The sequence below is a fragment of the Triturus cristatus genome, chromosome 8 (genome assembly GCF_964204655.1).
Source record: "Triturus cristatus chromosome 8, aTriCri1.1, whole genome shotgun sequence".
NCBI classification, from domain to species: domain Eukaryota; kingdom Metazoa; phylum Chordata; class Amphibia; order Caudata; family Salamandridae; genus Triturus; species Triturus cristatus.
Genome location: NC_140591.1, coordinates 221,769,821 through 221,794,543, shown reverse-complemented (window position 1 = coordinate 221,794,543; position 24,723 = coordinate 221,769,821).

The window sequence follows — 24,723 nt, the reverse complement described above, 5'->3', positions numbered from 1 at the left end:
GTGGTCAACAATGTCCTATGAGCAGGGGCGCTCTCCTCCATGATCCAGAAGGTGACCATGAGGAGAAGGCAAAGGAGAAGGGTAACGAAAAGTATAATAGTCTTCGAGCTGTGCATCCTGTCAGTCTTTGGGTTTTTGTAGTGGGTCTTCGGACGTCCGGTTGCTTCCATCATCTTCATGCCGGGTGCTTCCATCACCTTCAAGGAACTCGGTAGCGGGCAGAACCACAGACTTTGTTTAGTTTCTCTCCTGATGGCCTTTGAGGTGACTAGGCAACCGCTCTGAGATTTCAACCTAGTTTGTGGTCTGCTTAGCCGAAGTTCTCTCCTTTCGTCGCAAGTTATACCCTTCCTTGGATGGCACAGTAGGATCGGGATATTCAGTCAATTCAAGTGTCTCTGTATCCGGGCAGCGGCTCAGGGATGGTCGGTCTTTGTCCAGAAGTTCCTCTTGGGCGGTGATGTTGTCCGTGGTCGTCAGGGTCGATGATACCTTCTTGCAGTGGTGTTGTTGTAAATTAAAGCAGAATGTGATTAAGCATTTACTGAAAACATTAATGCTTCCCCTTTATCGTGTTTTCTTCATTATGTTGGCCGAAGTCCGGACTCCATTTTGTATTGACATGCTGCCACGTGTTCGTCACAAGGAGAGTCCGACCTCTGTGTTAGTTGCTCTTGTAATCTGCCTAGTAACAGTTTATAAATAGCTCTCTTGTCCATCTGGCGCATGCCCAGACTTGACCACATCTGTTATAATTAGCTTTGCTTGACCATGTGTTTTCGCGGGCTCAAGGAGTGTGTTAGCTCCGCCCATGTATTGATTCAGTATCGAGAATGGCCATAAATGGTAATGTTCTTCGACTTCATGTGGTATCCACCTACTTATGAGCCCCTCTGTTGTGTATAAAAGGGGACAATGTACGCAAGTTCTGTGTGCTACTCCTTACAATACTGAAGAGTGTTGTGTGGATTGTAGGACCACCCTTAAGGGTTAATAAACGTTGTTTTTGTACTTTGCAGTTTCCGTGCCAACTTCCTTATAGATTCCGTTACAGGAGAGCGAACCCTTGTACTTTGCGGGCCTAGCTGGGGCCTGTATTCATCAATTGGCGCCCGTCACGTGGGGCTCATCGGCGACTCGGATGCTCGAAGGACTGGTCGCGACGAAGGTGAGGAGTTTGGCCGGGGACGTGATCACTGCCAGCGGCGTCTTAGCCCTGGCATCCCGAGGTTTTTCTTCCTTCCCTTCCGAGCTGACCGTCTGGGTGGCGCCGGTCATCGACTGAGATCTCTTCTGTCGGTCCTGCCGTGAGAGCCGTTTGGGCGATTGTGGAGCTTGGCAGTTGGAACCTGGACTCTTGATTGGTAAGAACCGTTGTACGGTACTTGCTCCGAGTTTTGAAGCCTGGTCTGGCTATTTGAGTTTGATTGATGGTGACTAGTCATATTTTGAATTTGTCTTTGTGAGAATATATGCGTTGCAACACATATAGGCAGGTAATGTGGAGAAATTTCTCCGGAGCTGTGTAAACTTTGAACGGCGCAACGATTAAGTGCCATTTTTCTTGATAATATTGCATATTTTGCATTATTCTTAGCATGCCTGCTTTTAGCGCACTTCGTAAGTGGTGCTGCTGTTTTGGAAACCGGTTGAACCTCGAGGAATCTGCTCCAGCTCCCCCAGAGGGGACTCCTAATAGGGATATGTATGTGAAGCATGGTCTTTCTTCCATAATGTACAGCACGTTATGGAGGAAATACACGAAAAAGGATCCTGAGTTGCGATGGCCTTTGTATGGATCGTTTGATATACGTAAGATTGAGTATGTGGAACAGTGTATGTGTAAGCGACGTGCTCGTCAGGATATGTTTGAGTGTGTGCGATTATGGGTGAAGGAAGTGCGTGAGCGAGAGAAGCGTGAGAAAGCGCTGTTCGATAAAGAACAACGGAAGAATGATCATGTGCGAGCGCAGGACGCGAAGCGTCGGGAGGACAAAGAGCAAACGGACAGACAAGAGAAAGAGCGTAGGCTACAAGTTTCGGGTCAATATGTTGTTCGCCAACCGCTTTATCCTGTCCTTAATAATCCTGATGATGATTTTTATTTGCTAGATCGCTCTCCGCCCCCTTATGTTGGCGCGTCTGCTCCACGGCTGCAAGATTCTGACCCAGCTTCGGGTAAGGTAGACACACGGTCCATGTTGTCGGCCGAACAAATGGCTGAGCTTCGGAAACTTTCCCTCCGCGCGCTTAAGGGCAAGGTATCCATGGAGAACTTATTTCAAACTTGGGGGCCGTGGCAGGAGAGAGATAAAGTGTATTTTCTGGGTCATTTCGCGGATGAAGTGATTACTGCTTTCCGAAAATATTCTGATGTCCTAGAGCCTGACGAAGTGACTTTGGATGCCAGAGCAATACGTAACGATGTTTTTTCTCCCTCTAAGGCTCCTGAGGCGGCTCGACGGCTGTTCGCCTTACGGGACGAGGTGCTGGCCCTTAGAGAGAAAGCACGCCAACAAGCGGAGGAGGAGAAGCAGTCGGATTCGGTTGCGGCAGGGGGCTACCCATCCACCTCCCAGTCAGATAAGCATAATGTAGTGCATGCTAAACCAATGCGAGAGGCGGCGCCTTTGTATGTTCCTCCTAAAGGAGCGGGGACTAGCTCGGACATTAATTCCGCCGATGCTAGGGGATATTTTGTGTATAACTGGGTTTATACTCCATGGCATAGGGCCGATGTTATGGCATTGAAGAATGCGTTGCCTGACCCCCGCAAGAATCCAGCGGCCTTCTATGAGGAAGTCGAGGGGGCCTTGAATTCTTGCATTATGACCTTAGCAGATATAGACCTGTTCTTTGGCCTTATTCTACCACCGGACACGTGGCGGTCTGTCCGAAAGGTAGATGACTCGGTTGCCTTCAAGGCCCGATGGTCTGAGCTTAAGGACGAAGACAGGGAGAGGAAGCCCGCACAGAAACCGCCCCAGAATATTTTAGATCTCCCTGCTGCTATTGTGGCTAAATTGAAAACAATAATCCCCCCTAAAAAGATTGACTGGAATATGTTAGCGGCATGTAAGCAGAAAGTTGACGAGTCAGTTGCAGATTTCTTCACGCGCTTTGAAGAAACGTTTCATGACTTTAGTGGCCAGTCGCTTACTGACGACACAGGCCGCCACCTTTTCGCGGACAAATATGTGGCTAATCTGCTGCCGGCAGTTGCGGCCCGGTTGAAAGCGAGTGAGAGTTCTTGGTCCTCCGCGACACCGACGGCCCTTCTGACCATTGCCCAGTATTATGAGCGTCAGGAGCACGAGGCGAAGGGCCAGGAGGAGAAGAAATCGAAGGATCTCAAAACCAAAGTGATGTTAGCACAAGTATATGGTCCGCCCCGCCGGGGTAATAATAATAGAGGAAGGGGCGGATCTTATGGTCCCCCTTCGGGCCGATCTGATTTGAATAGGAACCAGTGTGCGTATTGCAAGCAGTTGGGCCATTGGGCCAGGGATTGCCCAGTGTTGCGTGCTTCGCGTCAGGGGCACACTCCGGGTGGCCCGAGAGGTAGAGGGGGCTTCTCGAACTTTAGAGGGAATTCTAACGATAATGGCCGTTTCGACACTGCCGGGCAGTACCGAGATAGCTCAAATGTTTTCGATTGCCAGCACCAGTATCATGTATCGGACATCGATCGCTCGGAATATCATGATTCTCAGCATGCATAGGAATGCGTTGGATGGGGGTCTGAATCAGTTGAGGTGCCGGTCGATCAGACGGGTCCTTATGTATCGGCTGAGGTTTTAGGTTCTACTGATCAGTTCCTAGTGGATACAGGAGCGACACGTAGTGCATTGTCTAGGTACTTGGTTCCGGGGGCTCCCCCATCCGGCTCAATGGTTACATCGGTAGGGTTTGACGGTACACTCTCCCGAAGCCCTCTTTCACAGCCCCTTACATTCAAGGTTGATTGTTTTTCTGCGCCCTGTCCGTTTTTGCTTGCCCCGTATACACCGGATAACATTATGGGCCTTGATATGTTAAAACACTTTAGGGCCACAATCCGCTGTTCTCCCGAAGGTGTGAGGGTGATCTTAAATGACAACTACCCCCGGTCTGGGCGGATGTGTACGATATCAGAGGATGCGTTGTTGGCTACCCTCCCCCGCGTTTTATGGGCGACTTCGGACACAGATGTGGGACAAATGGTGATTCCACCGGTCCACATTAGTGTCCAGGAGGGGGCGGTGCTTCCACGCCTCCCACAGTATCGTATTTCTCAGGAGGGCGAGGAAGCTCTCATACAGATTGTGCAAGATTTGATCGCAGTAGGAGTAGTGGAAGAAGTTCCCTATAATATCTGTAACAGTCCGATTCTCCCTATTCTGAAAAAGGACACGGATGCAAAGGTCTATCGGTTCATCATTGATTTGAGGAAGGTAAACAAGATCGTGATACCTCAGTACCCGGTGGTTTCCGATATCACGACGTTGCTTACCTTGGTCCCGCCTACGGCGACCGTGTTCTCAGTGATTGATTTGAAAAATGCCTTCTTTTCTATTCCCATTCACCCTGATAGCCGATTTCTTTTTGGGTTCACATTAAACAATAGATCTTATCGTTTTTGTAGAATTCCCCAGGGCTACACGGAAAGCCCTAGGGGCTCATTTATGAGCCCCTGCGTCACTTTTGCGCCGCCGGTGCGTCACTTTTTGTGACGCACCAGTGGCAGAAAACATGCGCCATGTTGCGCCATATTTACAAAGTGACGCATCTAGGTAGATGCGTCACTTTGTAAACCCCTGCGCCACATTATACCTGCGCCAGGTATAATGTATGCAAGGGGGGCGTTTTGACGCAACAAAGGGTCGTAGAAGTGACGCAGTGAAATCTATGAGATTTCACTGCGCCACTTTTAGTGTGCAAATGCGTCAATTTCTTGCGCCTGCCTCACAGCAGGCGTAAGACTGACGCAGGCCCTTTCACATGGGGCTTGCCCCATGTGAAAGGACACATTGCTGGAGTTGCGTCACTTTTGTGACACACTCCAGCGATGCGTCACTTTTGCGCCTACAGATACGTCAGAAATACTGACGTATCTGTGACTCCTTGCGACATGATGCGTCATACTGTAAATATGACGCATCACTGGAGTCGCAGGGAGGGCGCAGTGAAAAGTGGCGCATCACTGTTTTCACGCAGTGATGCGTCACTTTTCATAAATGAGGCCCCTAGTATTTATAGTCAGGCTTTGAAACGACAGTTGGACTCCTTTGTTTTACTCGAGGGGGTCGCCCTCATTCAATATGTCGATGACATCTTGTTGGCGGCTGATACCCTGGAGTTGTGTGAAAAGAGCACGTTATCCCTACTTTCCTTTTTAGCATCCCACAATCATAAGGTGTCTAGGAAGAAATTGCAATTCTGTAGACCAAAGGTGACTTATTTAGGTCACCTTTTGTCTAAGGAGGGGCGTGCACTCACACCAGATCGTATCCAAGTAATCTTGGACACACCGAGACCATCCACGCAGAAGGATGTGCGTGCATTTTTGGGTCTTGTTTCTTTTTGTAGACAGTGGATATTGGGGTTTTCACACATAGCTAAGCCATTGCTAGCTCTCTTGACAAAGGACACACCTATCCCAATCCCTTGGTCAGATGAGTGTGATGCTGCTTTTCAGCAATTACGACAGGCCCTTTGTTCAGCACCAGTGTTAGGGACTCCTGATTATGCTAAACCCTTTTCGTTGTATGTGCATGAGAAAGATGGCTGTGCATTATCAGTTTTAGTACAGATGCATGGTGATAAGCAGCGCCCTTGTGCATACTTTTCGGCTGTACTTGATCCTGTTGCCCGAGCATTACCAGGGTGTTTTCGCTCGGTTGCGGCGACAGCTGTGTCAATACGCCAAAGTGAAGGAATTGTGTTGTCCCATAAACTGTTGGTGTTAGTTCCCCATGCTGTTGATGCCCTGCTTAATCAAACGAAGACACAGCATTTGACCAGTGCCCGTTTAACAGGATATGAGTTGACGCTCTTGGCTCCTCATATTACGTTGAAAAGGTGCGTGACATTAAACCCGGCCACATTGTTGCCATACCCCGAGACCCAGCCGGAGGCACAGAAAGCGCATGATTGTATTCTTGTGACTGAGGAACAAACAAAGGGTCGTATTGATCTCCAGGATACGCCCTTTCCAGAGGTAGATGGAGAATTGTGGGTAGACGGATCATGCCTGAAGCTACCAGATGGTACGACTTCAGCAGCGTATGCAATTACCACGTTACAGACGATAGTGGAGACAGCACGCATACCGCAGAAATCAGCTCAGGCAGCGGAACTGATAGCGTTAACACGAGCGTGTGAGCTCAGTGCAGGATTGTGTGTGAATGTTTACACAAACAGCCGCTATGCCTTCGGAGTAGCGCACGATTTCGGCCTACTCTGGAAGGAGAGAGGGTTTCTAACGTCGCATGGGGTACAGATAATGCATGGGGAGTTAGTCCACAATCTTTTAACCGCATTGACATACCCGAAGAAAATTGCCATTGTTAAGTGTAGTGCCCATAGGAAAGTAGTTGATAAAGTTGGAGAAGGGAATGCGTTAGCAGACCGAGTAGCACGGGAGACTGCGATGCAGCCCGGTGCTACTGCCATGTATGTAGTGAAGTCACAGGTGGAAAGATGGCGTGATGCAAAGGAAGAAGTGCGAGAAATGCAAAGGACCGCTTCTGATAAAGAGCGGGAGCAATGGGCTAGTGAGGGAGGGTTGGATGATGAGGGCTGCTGGAGAAATAAGCAGATGGATAGATGGAAGTTACCCACGGCTTTCGTACAACCTATGGTTCAAATGGCACATGGGCTAGCACATGTTGGAGCTCCCGCAATTGTGAAATTGCTTACCCAAGTCTGGGAGCATCCAGAGATTGCTAGCACAGCAAAGAGGGTGGTGCAGACCTGTATGATCTGTCTGAAGTATAACCCAGGGAAAGGCACGCGAACTCCAGCAGGAGGATTTGCGACGCCCACTGCACCCTTTGAGGTTCTACAGATGGATTATATCCAGCTTGAGCGCTGTAACAATTTGAAGTATGTTCTAGTAGTGGTTTGCGCCTTCAGTAAATGGGTTGAGGCGTACCCTGCGAAAGACAATACTGCAATGACTACAGCGAAGCTATTGCTGAAAGAGTTTTTCCCCCGATACGGCGTCTGTAGACTTCTGTGGAGTGATAATGGCCCTCACTTTGTAGCGGATGTTATAAAGTATGTCCTGAAGGGCCTAGGCATCACCCAGAAGTTCCACGCCGTATTCCACCCCCAGTCTGCAGGACTAGTCGAGAAGTATAATGGTACACTGAAGCTCAAGATCGCTAAAATTCAAGCTTCAACATCCTTGACTTGGCCAGACGCCCTGCCACTGGCGTTATTGTCAATTAGGTCAGTGCCACACTCTCGAACCGGCCTTACGCCTTACGAGATAGTATTTGGACGCCCAATGAATATTTGGGGTCAGCCAAGGCCTAAGGCTGTGTATGATGTACCTTGTGTAATGATGAGCGATTATCTGGCACAGTTAACGGATAACTTGGTTTCTATTCATCAACAGGTCCGAGAGGCGCTCCCTGATCGGTCTACCGGCGAAGGACATGGTCTCCGGCCTGGGGATCACGTCATGGTAAAGGTTTTCGACAGATCGAACAGTTTGGAGCCGAGATGGGTAGGACCTGAGCAAGTCCTCCTTGCAACGAGGACGGCAGTGCGAGTCTCGAACAGGAAGAATTGGATCCATTCCTTGCACTGTCGAAAGGTACCGCCCGGATTGGTGGAGTCTGCCGTGCTGACCGATCAACGAGAAATCCTGGCTGCAGAGACAGGCCGTGCTGCGGAGCCAAACGTCACTGAGGAGCTCTTTCCGGACCACGCGACTCCTGGAGGGAGGCGATATCATCTTCGACCAAGGAAGTGAGTTTTCCAGTACCGGGACATACTGTCAGAACGGCCCTTGGGTTAGTGAAACGGAGAGCCGATGAGGCAAGGGGGGGGGATCAGCCCTGCATTAGTGTAGTGACACCCGTCTTGGCCCGCTGGTGAAGAAATCAACCGCTGCCCAAGGGGAAGAGTTCTGACAGACCTTTTTAGTTTCAGGAAGATATCAGGGTATTGTTTCTTTTGACATGGAGAAGAAGAAAATCCTTTGTGCGTTGGGGTTCATGCTAACGGTAGCTATTGTTGGCATAACAACATGGTTTGTGGAGGAGGTAACTCCTGCTCGGAAAACACTTGTGTTGACGACTCCAGTGCCTGCGGAGCACTACTTTTATACATTACCGTATCAAGAGTTGAAGCATCGACAGTCCTATTTGAATAACACTTTCATTCAGATGCTGCATCATACCCACGTTGCTACGAACGCTACGAACTGTTGGATATGTGGGATGATGCCAGCCCATCAGAAGAAAGGAGGTACGCCATTCATACCACTTCCTTTCTCTCATAATGGCTCTTGTAGAGCATGGTATACGTTGCTGTTTGCCACTCGGAAACCGACAGTGGGACGATTGCTTTTCAGACTCAATAAAGAATGTAATCAGGACAAAAATGGATATCCACAAGCAAATGGGACAATTTGGGAATGGGAAGAGTACTGACCGGACAATGAATCCATTCCCTATATCTTCACGAATACCAGAGACACTGTGGGGAAGGACAAATTTGTGATCCAAGTGGCCCAAGCCCAAGCGGACCTGTGTGTCCAGAGTGTGGGTTCTATCCCTGTTGGTGTCAGTGATTGTATAACCGTATTGAACATAGATGGGCTGAACAACAGTACCTTCCTAGCGTCCCATAATACCTATTTCGTATGTGGAAATAAAGGTTATTACCGTTTGCCGGCTGGGTGGTCCGGGGTATGCTATGTATCATTCCTGTTACCTCCTGTATTCCTAGCACCCGCATCGTACCATAAAGATTTGAAATTGTTGAATAATGTGACTGTAAATAGATATAAACGTACTTTATCGATTGACGATGTGGATCAAACTGATACCAGCTTGCAACAGTATATTGATTTTAACTTAGGACTGTTCTTCTTTGTTGGAGCCGCTTTGAATAGTAGGAAGATCCGAAGATTGACAAGAGTGGTAGAAGCTGTGACTAATCAGACTGCTGCTGCTCTTGGGAATCTTACGGAAGAGTTACAAATAACTAGGATTGTTGCATTGCAGAATCGTATGGTATTGGATGTCATGCTAGCTGATCGAGGAGGAGCCTGTAAAATTATTGGAAGTAGCTGCTGTGTGTTCATCCCTGATCATACGCCATCTGTTTACAGCGCCATTAACAAGCTGCACAAAATAGCGGCTGAAATCCACACAGAAAACGGCACTTGGTCCTTTTCTGGATGGTTTTGGGCGTTGGTTACTGCCTGGGGATGGAAGGTCTTAACTGGTCTCTGTATTATTATAGCAATTCTGTTCTTTTTCTGTATGTGTATTCAATGTGGACCATTGTGCTGTTCCGTATGCATTTCATTCTGCATTACCGATAAGAAAGCTATTGCCGATGTTGCTCGCCAGAAGGGTCTAGCTAAAGAGGTTAAAGGAATGATGATAATTGACATATATGATGATTACTCTTGGAAGCCGGATGTCTTCAGTAAATGCTGAAAGGGTCGTCTGTTGTAAATTAAAGCAGAATGTGATTAAGCATTTATTGAAAACATTAATGCTTCCCCTTTATCGTGTTTTCTTCATTATGTTGGCCGAAGTCCGGACTCCATTTTGTATTGACATGCTGCCACGTGTTCGTCACAAGGAGAGTCCGACCTCTGTGTTAGTTGCTCTTGTAATCTGCCTAGTAACAGTTTATAAATAGCTCTCTTGTCCATCTGGCGCATGCCCAGACTTGACCACATCTGTTATAATTAGCTTTGCTTGACCATGTGTTTTCGCGGGCTCAAGGAGTGTGTTAGCTCCGCCCATGTATTGATTCAGTATCGAGAATGGCCATAAATGGTAATGTTCTTCGACTTCATGTGGTATTCACCTACATATGAGCCCCTCTGTTGTGTATAAAAGGGGACAATGTACGCAAGTTCTGTGTGCTACTCCTTACAATACTGAAGAGTGTTGTGTGGATTGTAGGACCACCCTTAAGGGTTAATAAACGTTGTTTTTGTACTTTGCAGTTTCCGTGCCAACTTCCTTATAGATTCCGTTACAGGAGAGCGAACCCTTGTACTTTGCGGGCCTAGCTGGGGCCTGTATTCATCAGTGTGCATGCAGCCAATTGCGTTTCCCCTCCACTCGAAGAGCTGTTCGGGTGGTAATCAGGACTTGCAGGGGGCCCGACCACCGGGGCTCCAGACTCTTGGTGCGCTGGAAGTTACGCACTAAGACGAAGTCACCGGGTTGGATGTCGTGTCCGGGGCCCCTGGAAACATCAGGAATGGCGTGCAGCACCTGCTGATGGATAACAGACAACGTTTTAGTTAGGTTATACAAATAGTCAGACATGAGGACGTCCGGGACGTCGTGGATGGATGTTGGCTTTGGTGCAGCCCAAAGGTTCATGGGCCGCCCGAAAACGACCTCGTAGGGGGTTAAGTGGTGTTTAGTGGGGGTGGAACGCATTGATAGCAATGCTAGCGGGAGAGCGTCTGGCCATCTCAGTCCTGTGGTGGCGACTATTTTTGCTATTTTAAGCTTCAATGTGGCATTGTGTCGCTCAACCAAGCCTGCAGATTGAGGATGGAAGACCGCATGGCGACCTGGTCACGTACATACGGGTCGTGGACCTATTCTCGGCTGTGGTTCGGGCAGTAATTTCAGCTAGTGCATTTCCCTGTCCTATAATGTCTGTCACCTTCTTGTGTGCCTGGCATTTGATCACAGCCAGCCGTGTGGGGAGGAGGACCGCTTCGGTCAGGGCAGAGACTAGATCTCCATGCAGGATGGGAGTGCCATGAGAGGTCAGGAATCCCCTCTCTTTCCATAAGAGCCCAAAGTGGTGAACTACCCCGAAGGCATACTGACTGTCTGTGTAAATGTTTGCGGTTGTCCCTGCTGCCAGAATGCATGCTCGTGTGAGGGCAATTAGTTCCGCCGCCTGTGCGGATCGCTGTGTGATGCGGGCTGTCTCAACAACTGTTCGGGCCGTGGTGACTGCATAGGCAGCTGAGGTGGTGCCATCGGGGAGCTTGATACATGAGCCATCCACCCACAGTTCTCCGTCAGGGTCCGGGAAGGCAGTATCTCGGAGGTCGACCCTACTCTTGGTCTGTTCGTCGGTGAGGGTCACGCAGTCATGTATAGGGGACGCATTGGGGTCAGTGTCAGGGAGGGGTAGTAGAGTAGCTGGATTCAGAGTGGTGCATCGTTTCAATGTGATGTGGGGTGCAAGCAGAGTCAGTTCGTAACCGGTCAGTCGTGCGCTAGTCAGGTGTTGAGTCTTGGTTTGGTTCAGGAGGGTGTCAACCGCATGGGGTACCAATACAGTGAGGGGGTTCGAGAGCACAATCCCCTCGCTTTGCCGGATAGAGACAGCAGCGGCGGCCACTGCTCGAAGGCAGGCAGGCAAAGCTCTGGCTACAGGGTCAAGAGTGGCAGAGAAGTAGGCACAAGGGCGTTGTTTAGGGCCTATGGACTGGGTTAGGACAGACAACGCGCATCCCTCCCTTTCGTGGGTGAAGAGGGAAAAAGGTTTAGTGTAGTCTGGGGTTCCTAGGACTGGGGCTGAGCAGAGGGCGTCTCGCAATTCTTTGAAGGAGGATTGACTTTCGGGTGTCCAAGGGAGGGGGAAGGGGGCATCTTTAGCCAGCAGGGAAAGCAGAGGTTTTACGATAAGACTGAAGTTTGGCAACCATTGTCGACAAAAGGAGGTGAGGCCTACTAGGGACCGCACTTGCTTCTGAGTTTTGGGAACAGGGGTTTCTAGGATGGTCTGAATTCGGTCAGGGGTAAGTTTTCTCCCGTCTTTGGATAGTAGGTGGCCTAGATATGTTACTTGGGGTTGGCAGAATTGTAATTTCTTCCTGGAGACCTTGTGACCGTTCTCCGCGAGGAAGCGGAGGAGGTGAATGGTGGCTGTGACTGCAAGTGGAGTGGTGTCGGCCGCCAAAAGGATGTCATCGACGTACTGTATTAACACTACTCCATCGGGTAGTTGTACTGCATCTAGTTGTCTCTTGAGGGCTTGGCTATAAATGCTGGGACTGTCAGTGTAGCCTTGGGGTGCCCTACAGAATCTGTATGAACGGGCTTTTAGGGTGAAGCCGAAGAGGTAGCGGCTGTCTGGGTGGATGGGGATGGAAAAGAATGCGTTCTTGAGATCAATAACGGTAAAGGTAGTGGCAGTGGACGGAATCAGGGTGAGGATGGTGGTGATGTCTGAGACCACGGGGTACTGAGGTATGACTACTTTGTTAACTTCTCGTAAGTCAACAATAAAGTGGTATGCTTTCTCATCTCCCTCGCCTTGCTTCTTAACAATGGGTAGGATAGGGCTGTTGCAAACATTACTGACTACTTCTTCTACCACTCCTGCATCGACTAGGGACTCGAGGATTTCCACCAACGGCTTCTCGCCTTCGGGCGATATCCGATATTGTGGAAGCTTTGGGAGCACTGCGTCCGGTCGGACGGTTATGTGTACTGGGTCGATCACCATGCGCCCTACATCTGAGTCGGTTTTAGCCCATAGATGTGAAGGTAATGTGTCGAGTAGGGACAGGTCAGCATCGGTTATAGAGAGCATACGCCGTGTGTGACAGGGTCTGGACAGATCTGGGTTATCGTGCAGGATGACCCGAACTCCGTCTGGGGAGCATCTGATGGTAGCTCGAAAATGTTTTAGTAAGTCAAGTCCCATAATAGCATCGGGGGTGTTGGAGGAGAGCAGAAAGGTCGTGTCAGTGACGTTATCGTCTAAGTCAAAGGAGATTGGTGCTGATAAGGGGTTAGTGGAGGGCGTTCCATCGAAGCCTATTGAGGTTACGTGTGAGCCAGACAAGGGTGCCCTAGGAATCAGGGATTTCCAGTGTCCGAACCCTCTACAGAACGCACATTGGTTCCCATCTAAGTCTCTCCGTCCGTTGTAGAGTGCAGGTGTATGGTCTCTAGGGGGTAGCTTTCTAGGGGCGGTTGGTTGGTAATTCCCTTTCGGGGGTTCCCTTCCTATGGTCACCCCTTGCAACTGTGCTATCATTACCCTCTCCTTCAGTTCCTTTTTCTTCCTCTCTGATGCCCTATCGTTCTCGTTCTTCTGGTTTTCGTAGTATTGGGCCATCTGGAGAATTGCTGCGGGTTTGGAGGCTGCCCAACTACTCTCGCTGGTCTGTAGCTTCTGGGAAACTTCTTGTGACAGACCCTTCACATAATTCTGGACAAAGAGGTGATGTCCGGTTGCGGTGGTCATGTCTTGGCCACTGTAATCGGAAAACACAGTCTCGAATCGGGAGAAGTATTCAGACACATCCTCCTGGGGTTTCTGGCGACAAGCCGTCACTATCGACCAGTCTACCTTTCTTTCTGGGATTAGAGTCTTCAGCTTCTGTACAATCTTGTCTGGGAGCTCTAATATGGCTTTCGGGGGTTTCTGTCCTGGTTCTCGCTGTTTATCTATGGTATCGAGTTGTACCCAGGTATATCCGAACAGTTCAGCGTGGTCAACTTTCCGGATTTGCTTCCACACATCAGCCGGCAGACATAGCCCAAAGAACAAGTCGATATCTGCTAAAGTCATTATCGTAGAACCTAAGGCTGTACCCAGTTCAGTGTAGAAGGCAGTCGGGTTCTTTCTCAAGTCGGGTAGAGTTTTTCGAAAGGTCAAAATATCTTGTCGGTCCCATGGCTGGTAGACCCAATTATATACAACCCTTCCCTTCGCATCTTGGTGGTTAATGTCGTCATGTGTTCCCTGACCTCGTGGGGGGACCCAGTAGGGGGCAGCCTCTTTGATGGGCATCATGGTATCAGCCCTTCCTTCCTGGGGCTTAGTCGCTATGGGGGTTTCTGCTTTGGTGGTCTGCCTGTGTTCTCTAAGGTGTCGATAGACCTCGAGTGTACGAGTGAAGAGGTTCGTTACATCGCCCTCTCCTTCTTCCCCAATGTCTACCTTCCTATATAGGGTCGCTAAGCCTTCGGGACCTTTATCGCGGTACCTATCCTCATATGCATTTAGGGCATGATAACAAAGTCGTACGACAAAGTGTCGTCTGCGGCTGTCTGCATACGAGTTATATACGTCTGTTATATACTCCTCACTTTCCTTACGCTCCACTAGTGTCTTTACTATTTTGTCGATTCCTGCTCGTTCGTCCTTCGTTAGTCGATTCATTCTGGTGGACTCTTTCTTTCTCATCTCAGGGTCATCTAACGTTATAGCCGACGTTGGGTTCAGTACAAGAGGCTCGGCCGGCGCGGAGGCCGTGAGGACCGAGGCCCCTGTACTGCTTTCGCTCGTGTTTGGGGGTTGTGGGTGTTGTACTACTGATTGGGAGGGTGCGTATGGAGGGGGCATGTAAATGATCGGGGGACCTAATAGTAATTCATCATTCGTTCGCTGCTTAGAGGACAACTCAGGGTAGAGCAAAGAAGGGGTCCTAACAGCGTACTGGCCTGATGTTTCAGGCTCCTGTCTTAGTTTAGTTTCCCTTCTCTCCTTTATTTCTTCTTCTAACTTTCTAGCGGCAAGGTGAGCTGCCTTTCGTAATTCCTTTTCTGCTTTTACTTCTTCCCTCTTTTTCCGTTGCGTTGCTCCTTTGCGCCACATGCCGATACTGTCAAGCATAGTAGGCGTCGTCTTATTGCTACGCAGAGCTATTTCTAGCACTTCTATCTTATGGTCGTCGAAGGATCCCATCAGTGGCCACTGACTCTCGGGGTCCTTCTTGGTATATTTATGCCACAGCTTGCTGTAAGCTACGGCGACTAGTCCATATTTAGTGAACATGTCCTTATTAGGGGTGCCCTCCAGTGGAGCCGGATGGTTCACCTCTAATAAGCGGTCCGGGCAGAACCAACTACCAATCAGTGGGGAGAAGATAGGCATGACGGGTTTCAACGGGGACAAAAGTCCTCACTACCTATCTTTTCACTGCTTGCAAAGACTAGACAGAATATCTCTATTCCTCGTTATTTGTAAGCAGAGAATACCTCCAAAGAACCAATATCGGACAACTAGTGTTCGGACAATCAATCAATCAATCAATGGGGAGATAAAGATAGGCACGACGGGTTACAACGGGGACAAAAGTCTGCGTTACCTACCCTTCACTTTTTGCAAAGACTAGACAGAATATTTCTATTCTACGTTATTTGCAAACAGAGAATATCTCAAAGAGCACTATTCTTCAAAAACAATCAATGTTCGGACAATCAATCAGTGGGGAGATAAAGATAGGCACGACGGGTTTCAACGGGGACAAAAGTCTGCGTTACCTACCCTTCACTATCTGCAAAGGGAGAGAGAGAGAGTATTTCTACTCCTCCCCGTTTGTAGACAGCGAATATCTCAAAGAGAACAATCAATGAGCAATACTAGTATTTCAGAACTTCAAACAATCAATCAATTATTTCGCAATTTGTCGTGTATCACGACCTTACCCGGACCGCGTGGACAGTTTCTCGTCTTCCGCCTCCAGCGCCCGATCGTCCTCTACTCTCCGTATTTGCCGCGGCACTCCTGATGGTTCCCAGTCAGGACCGTAGATCACTCGAGAGAGGTCTGCTCGGAACCAGTGAAGTTCGGATGATCGGCTGCCAGACGAGGGTCTATTGGGCAGGAGCTCTCCCGATCGTTGCAGTCGTTCACTCTGTCGTCAGGACCTCTCCCACTGGATCCACGTGTCGCTGATGGGCCCCACGCTTGGGACGCCAATTGTTAAATGGTAGCGGCAGTTTCAGTCGATAACCTTTCAAGTATTGCCCGGCGGTAATCGCCTCTCATACCACTCGATAATTTACCAATGAAAGAGGCAGGCGCCGGAGACTGGAAGGCAGGAAACAAAGTTTTATTCCGTCGGAGCAGAACACATCAGATCAGACAGCAAGGTATCGTCACGAGGTGCTCTAACTGCATCTCTGAGGCCTGGCCTTTTATACACACGTTTATGATTTTATTGCAGGATTATTGTACATGGCACATTCTTGAGATCCCCTTGATGCATGAAACAACATCCCCTGAAGCCCCGGCTCGGATCCGATCCCACACATAGCTACAGTAGAAGTTCCCACCTCACCCGCAGTAGGAGATGGCTATCACGCAGCAGGGTATTCCGCCAATCCCTGGGGATGTGTGCAACCGGCCGGGTCTCAGGGGGTAGGGGCTTTGATCTACTGTAATCCCTTTGATGTGGGGTGTTTCCCTTACAGTAGGGGCAATAAACTGCATCCGCAGGGCTAGGTGATGGCCTGGGATCAGTTCGGACAATGGGGCGCAGAGGAGGGGGGTTATCAATGAGAGGCATGACCATGTATGGGATGTCGGTCAGGCGTGGGATGTGGTTCCGTGGCAGGGTCGCGCAGAAGGAGAAGGTTTATGGCCCATGTATGAGAGAGCGGGGGTGGCCGGTGCGCGGGGGATGCTTGCAGCGTCAGGGGAACGCGCTGGCGATTGGCAATGAGCGGGGGAGAGAGTGGGGTGCCTAAAATGGCTGCCGTGTGCTCGCTGTGCGTGGCGCTGGGGAGAGGCAAGATGGCGCAGATAATGTTCAGTTTGCAAGCTAAATTTCCACACACCTCCACATAACGATATGGATGGATGCTCAGAGGGTGGGGGGAGAAGCTCACGAGTCAAGGGATGGCCAGAGCTGGCCAACCTAAAGAATCAATTGGTGATGTCCAATGGGTGGGAACCAAGCACGGAAAGGTGGGATAGATGCCCAATATTAACCAATCAGAGAAAAGGAATATTGAAAAGCAGGCCAACTAACCAACCAAAAGCGGTGGGCATGTCCAAAATCCCTGATAGCCCTTATAACGAATACAGCATGCCTCGCAGAGCAGTGCATGCGCTGCCCATGCTCGACCTAAAAATGACTGAATACTGCCGACGCTCCACCTACTTTGGGGAAACCCGTTTGATTCACCCACTCACCTGGGGGCCAGGACTCTGTTTCCTGTGAGCCACTGCTGCTACTGGGATGCGCTCAAAAGGCGCCACCAGTACCACGCCTGGGCAAAGCCTGGGCCAACGGGGGGCCGTCCACGCCTGTCAGAGCCCGGAGTAGGCTGTGCTGGGCCGACTCTCTAAGCCCCGGATTACTGAGACACGGCCCAGCATAATAAGGTACTGTTGTTCCCCCATTATTTGTCGCATTTACTGCAATTATATTCAATCTGCCGGGGATACTCTGAAACCTTCTACGTAAACAATCTAAAATGAGTAAACGGAAGGGTCACACAGAAAAGCCGGGGTGGAGTTGTGGGACCCTTGATGCCTTTTTGACAAGGGCTGAGATCGTAATAGCTACGGATTACTGTGACACGGCCCGGCATAATAAGGTACTGTTGTTCCCCCATTAATTGCCGCATTTACTGCAATTATATTCAATCTGCTGGGGATACTCTGAAACCTTCTACGTAAACAAACTAAAATGATTAAGCGGAAGGGTGACACAGAAAAGCCGGGGGTGGAGTTGTTGGGACCCTTGATGCCTTTTTGACAAGGGCTGAGACCGTAATAGTCCATGAGATAGAGCTAAGGAGAGAAGGCTCTCTCTTGACTCACTTATTGCACAAAAACGGTCCTCCCTTGGAGGCCGAATTACGGACTCTGACCCCTCGATCTCTGCTCAATCTACACTTGTCCCCTTGCAGTGTATTGCGTCAAGCCCATCCTCCACTTCTAATGCTCCATCTGCTTGCGGTATAGCGACGCAGGGGAAGACAGTGTAATCCCAACTAGAAAACAGCACTTCTGAGCCCCCGGGTAAGAAAAAAAGGGGAGCGTGAGCTGGAACATCAAAACAGAAAATATCGAAATGGAGACGCCCAGGGAAATCTACTGCGAAAGGTGATCTGGATTCGGGGCCTTCAGTACAAACAAGGACTACGGACATTATGATACCGGTGACTGATTCTGATTCCAATCTCTTAAAGAGGATGGAAACTATGGTGACTGTACTCCTAAATCCCATTTTGTATAAATTAACTCAAATTGAAGAAAGGTTAACTTCCATGGAGGCTTCTTTTTCGCTGAACCAAACTTCTTTAAATCGAATCCAGCAAAATGAGGTGGCAGGGACAGTTGTACGGACGGATGGGACAGCCCCTCTGATTTCTGACAACTTGGGAGGTCATCTCTCCCAGCAGTCAGTAGGGCCACTTACTCATTTGGCAGGTTCCGCCAAAATGTTATCTAATACGGCGAGAGATCATGTTCTTAATTAGCATCAGCCCCAAATTAACTCAGGAGTCCCTTCCCATATGTATAACTTCACTGTCCCACAGGGCGAAATTCAAAGGAACTCAAGAGGTCAAAGCGATTTACCAAATCCATTGGCTAATACTACTAGAACTGTGCATTTTACTAGTTCTCGGTTAGCACATAGAAGGGAAGGAGAAAATACTGAAGGTCAGATACGTTATAATAACAATGTAAGTCAGAAATCAAATGACTATTCTTCTCTCCATTAACTGCGGGCAGCATCCCCCTTGGTGACCAATGTTCCGACATTAAGGGAGGGCCAACTCGAAATAACCTCCCAACTAATGGCTAAGTCTCTACACTGGCTGAACCATCATACAGTCGGTTTAGGCAGGGAGAGGGAACAACTAGCCAACCAAATTATTATGGCCAGAAGGGTAGGGTGGCTGGGTCTGTCCCCAAAGAAGTTGGAAAGTGACTGTGTTGTAATAAAATTTAATAATCTATATACACCAAGATCCCTTTTAAATCATTTGTCCAGAGCTCCTCCAATAGGAACACAACTAACAGCATTTCTTTTGGAGTATTTTTATAGGCCCTGTCCATTGTTGACTCTGGAATTGCCACTCTGCATAAAGGAAAACTTAGATAGACCAAATCTGCGGGAAATCAGGGAATCCAACTAGATAATAGATTCACCCCTTTATCTGGCCTAGAGTTATGCGATTGACTATCCACCCCGGTGTCCACTGACACCTATACAGCAGACACTGAACCTCTAACTAAACAAAATGTAAATAAAAGGGCAGGATTAAATGTATTCAGAATAGTAACATGGAATGTAGCAGGCATTTTAAATATATTGGGTGATATCGAATGGCTTAAATTATGGCAGAATCAAGACGTCTCCTGTTTCCAAGAGACTTGGGCAATGGAGGACATATTTTTAAATTGTTATTGCTCGTACCAGAGAAGAGCAATCCCATCACCCTCAGGAAGAGCCAAAGGGGGTGTAATAACACTGATCCCAAACACATTAGCCTTAAACGTTAAGGTGTTGGAAGATAATAGCCCATACTTTCACCTTCTTATTCTGGAATCTCCCAATCAAGATTGCTGAATTCTAATGAATTATTATAATAATAATTTTGGTCCAAATATGCATTTACCTCTGGAGGATGTGAATTGGGCTATTGATAAGGCGGTCAACCTTATTAAACAAAAGGCTGTCATAAATATAATTTGGCTGGGAGACTTCAACGTTCACCCCTGTAAATATAACATAGAATGGGTTTGTGGACGCGCAGGGCAACCCTTTTTCTCATTTTTTGCATAATAATTATCGAAATACCCTTAACAAGATGGTTTCATTGAGGAATATGCAAATGGTAAATAGCTTGGCTACCACCTCAGACGCCTTATTAACCACGTTCCGGTGAGAACATCAAGAATCTACTATAGATTTCATTTTGATTACACAGCCACTAAGTGACAGGAGCAGTATTACCAATACTCAATTTCCAGATTTTAGCGATCATGCCATATTGTTCTGTGAGATCCTTCAGGTGCCCAGTGTCGTGATGACTCCCTAGAAAGTTGGCCAGCCAATATTAGCCAGGAGAAATGGATACCAACTTAGGTGGGCTCAAGTGGATAAACAAAAGTTGGTTCCCGAAATTATTAGAAACACCCTTGATACTATTACAAATTGCCTGAATTCTGCCATCTCCCCACAATATCTGGTTTTGTCCTTTGTAGCACTCCTAGAATCCATAAGGGATGCACTTACTAGAAATAACACTATGAAAACAGGAAAGGGTAAGGGTTGGTTTGATTCCTCTTTCCTCTAAAAAAAGGAAAGCTCTTAGTATAGCCCTGGGAAATAAACCAAGAAATATACCAGCAATGCTACCCTTCGCAGGGAATATAAACAGGCTAGGAAAAACAGGGAGAAGGCGCTAAAAGAAGAGATATGGGCTAAACTAAAGCAGGTCTTGGCTCTGGGAAACTCGAAGGTATTTTGGGGAATAATAAATGGACCCCACTTTAAAACAAAGAAGGACCCTGCATTAGATGTTAATGTAGGAGAGGAGGAGTGGGTAGCTCATTTTTCAACTATTTTTTTCCCCAAACGATCTTCCACCTTCACATAGAAATATCCCAGGCGATGCAAATGTGAAATACCTTTTTTTTCTCGATAAGTGAAGTTAGGGCTGGGTTAGAAGCCTGTAGCACTGGGAAAGCGCAAGGGCCCGACGGTGTACCCATAGGTATTTTCCAAGAAAATGAGGACATATGGGTCCCTTTATTAACTAACATGTTTAATAAAATCTCCATTGCTGGCCCTCCGCCCTCTTGGAACACAAGTATCATTGTTCCGATTCATAAAAAAGGGCGATAAAGGTAACCCAAAAAATTACTGCCCAATCTCCTTAATTGATACGACAGCCAAACTTATGGGCCGTCTTCTATTGTCGAGACTAGAGGTATGGGCAAAGGAAAAAATATCTTAATGTAGTCCCAATGTGGCTTTCAGGAGGGTAGGGAAACAATGGATCAGTGCCTAAATCTCTCCCTGATTATGGGCAAATATGTCAGGGCCAAGGGTGGGAAAATCTACCTTGTATTTATGGACTCATCCGCAGCCTTCGACTGCGTGTCCCACCTTAAACTCTGGCATATAATGGAGGAGATGGGAATTGACAAGGCAATACTTGATTTTATCCGTCAATTATACTCCAATGCCTCCTCATCGGTCCATTATGGGAGAGACGGGGAGTGCACCCGGTCATTTAAGATCCTTTGAGGGGCAAGGCAGGGCTGCGTCCTCGCACCGTTTCTTTTTTCAATCTACACAAACGGTATCGGTAAACATCTCGAGGACACAGCCCTGGATGTTCCTGTATCTATGAACCATCACCGATTACCTATTTTTGCTTATGCGGATGACACTGTTTTGATGTCCTACTCACTCAGAACATCATAAATAACATCTTAAATTCAGGAAACTATAGCAGGATTAGATGGCTGCAATATGTAGAGAGGGAATTGAACCGACTTTTTAAGGAACCACCTACCTGTATGACCATATCGAGACGTATATTGATCGATACCTATATGCCACGGGCTCGCTATCTGAGGAGGGAAAGGAATTACCAAACAAGGTCAGCCCTCGTGTATGAATTCATTCCATCTGTGCACAAGGGAGGTTATCTCTACTTGGTAGAGGTCACTATCCCACACCATAGATATATTTTATTAAGATTTAGTCTTAATTTGATCCCATTGATGTTAGGACACCCTGGCAAGAAATTTAAACACTCAGAACTTTCTGTGTGTCCGTGTGATAGCCGCTCACCCCAAAATGATCTTCATGTCTTATTTTTCTGTGGGTTCTCTCATCAGGAAAGGCAGAATTTCATTGTACCGATTTGTAAAGCTCTTCATTTTAGGTCTTGTCGTGTAGCATTGTACTTTTTTAAACCACTTCCAAATTCTTTGGTATGCTTTTCTTTGGCATCTTCTTTATGGACATGCACGGAAAAAAAGGTGTGGTTGTCTGTTGTGACCTTGGGCTAACAGACACAGTTGTAGCTGCCTTACTTTCACACTGTGAATATAAATCAGGATGATACAAAAATACTTCCACATTTGCAAGCATTACAACCGGATATACACATGTTTGTTTGTTCAATACATGTAATATTCACTGCCTTTGAACAGGAAGCTCTGGGCATGGAAGTGGACAGTGTGGTTGTCAACTTCATTTCCAAACCCTATCAAGTACCAGTTTATCCTTTCGCCTTCTACCATCAGCAAGCCATGAAGGTTCCATCGATCTTACCATTTATTGCTAAAGACACCAGAAAAACATCCGATGTTAAGAAGTGGTTTGTGTTTTGAAATATGGATCTGAATATTTTGTAAACAAACCCGTTCCTCTACACGTTCCCTGACTCCACGATCAATGACATATCTTATTAAATACCTAGAAAAGCAACACCTTGTACAGAATTGCAAACAAATGTAACACTGAATCTGTGAGCGCTATTTACAAATATTAGAAAATGAAATATACAAATCAAGAGCTCCTAATTTTAAAAGCATGAATCAATAGCCATTCAATGTCGGAGTTTTCCCTTCACGGTAAACAGAAACAGATTGCGCCTGATTCGCTTCTCTTTCCCCACCCTATCTGCCACCCAGATCAAGAGGAACAGATTACCAGTCTAGCATCTCCTGCCGCAAATCGCTCTCATCAGGAGGGTTAGTATGGCCGGTTCTATGGAAAAACCAAGACTGCAACTCCCAGAACATATCAGCATGCCAAATAAAGCCCACCTCTGGGCACCTTCAGGCTTAGGAGGGTGGTCTCAGAATTTGAGTTACAAAGCCCTTAATAGTGATCTCCAGACTCACATTTTTTTAGATTTGCAAATGCAAAACCCAAGGATGGAATGTGATTTGACCAGGATCACACAATTTTGACTAAATGAGTAAGTCAAACTCAGAACTCAGGTTTTTGAGGCACTACAAAACCATGCAATGGGGTGGGTGGTATAAGCACATCAAGTGGGAGTAACCTCCAGAATCCCATAGGAGGATGAGGACAAATGATACAACATGATTCAACGCAACCCAGTTTAAATCAAGGCCTAACCTTCTATTAAATGGGCCCTCCAGTGAATGATGTCACAACACATCTCAACATCCCCAACTGCATTCTATAAAGTTCGCCTGTTGTTGACGATTATTGTGAGAGATGCAAGCGAGAAGGAAATTGTTTTTTTCTCTACACTCGACGACTGTCCCTTCAAAGTTTTACAGATGCCTGAGGACCTTGCCCGTACCCCAATCCACTCGTAGTCCACGGTGAGTCCTCTGCAAGTCACTGATGGAACGCGGGAGAAGACCTAGGCTGCTTCCCCCAACCTCCGCTCCAGGACCGGCTTTAGCCCACGATACGCTCAGTGACAATCATTTTTGGTGCCCCCCCATGACCTCCAACTCATATTCCCCCATGAAAACCAGGCATAAGTGCCCCCATCTCTCCATAGCCCCTCTCTCACATACATTTGATTTGTTTTAAAGCACTAGTAAAGGCTTACTTTATTAAAAAGCATGTAATTCTACCCAAACAAACCCTTTTCAGCAACTTTAGGAATAAACAATGAAAGACTAGGGGGGAAAAAACCATGAGTCCTGACCTATTTTATGCAGTTTGCATGCAGCTCTTTGATGACAGTTCGTAACAGTCACTGTTCTATACTAGGGTACTATCTTATGAACTGTGGTTACAAAAGAATCTCTGTGACAAAAGCAGTGATCCACTCATCCACATAAAATACAGATCTGTGACACGCGCACGGTGCGCGTGCTTTGCCGCGGGCATATTCACCCTCTGTGCTACTTCATGGCGAGTCAAAACTGACACTAGAGAAAACTCCGATCTCTCTCTCTCGAGCAGAAATATTAATCACAAAAGTTACCTTGACATTTTTATTGCTATATGAAAACTGTACACACAAGGAATTCTGCTAAACACAGCGCCCCTCCCGAGGCCAGCGCCCAGTGCGGCCGCACCAGTCGCACTGCCCTGAAGCGGGCCTGCTCCGCTCCTCTGCGTTCCTCCTCCTCGTGTCCACGTGTCCCTTGTTGAGATTCCTCGAGGGCACCGAATCTCATTGCTTGTGAGCACTGCAGGCAATCCCTCGAAATGTGTACACATGCTACACGAACTAGGGGGTAAATCAATTCTGAGCCTTAAAATAAACGGAATCAACTTTAGTTTTAGCAATGTTTTCAGATTTGAATTATCACTAGAATGAGAATGTGCTTCCCCTAAGAAAGGGCTGCGACTGAGAATGAAACTAGATCCGCGCTTTTTCACAAGTGTCCTGGAGAGAGGGACTCGTTCACACACGCACATTCCGCGCGCCGCACCGAGGCTTAGCCAGTGTGTGCTAGACACAGTACAACTCCACAGCACGACGCGTTTGAAGTCAGCCTATTATGTCACGTGATGCTAAAGGTCATTATTCTGATGTGAGCCTTTGAGCCGATGGGCGTGAAATGAAGACGCGAGTGCTGGGTAGCAACAAAAAATAAACCAGTTTATCCAGTCCACCCGAGCTCCCTGGGATATTCTGCGTTTTCAATTCACCAAAGAGAAATGAAGTTTAGTGTGCTAAGGTCTTAAAAACCCCGGGAAAAGAAGGGGAAATCGCAGCACTGCTGGCCACATTGGAGGCAGGTTCACAGAACCTTACAGCCTCGATTTGAGAACATTTATCACTTTGTGTGATTTCACAAAACTCCAGAGTACTTGCACAGTGCGATTTTACAGAGGTGGGCTGCTGC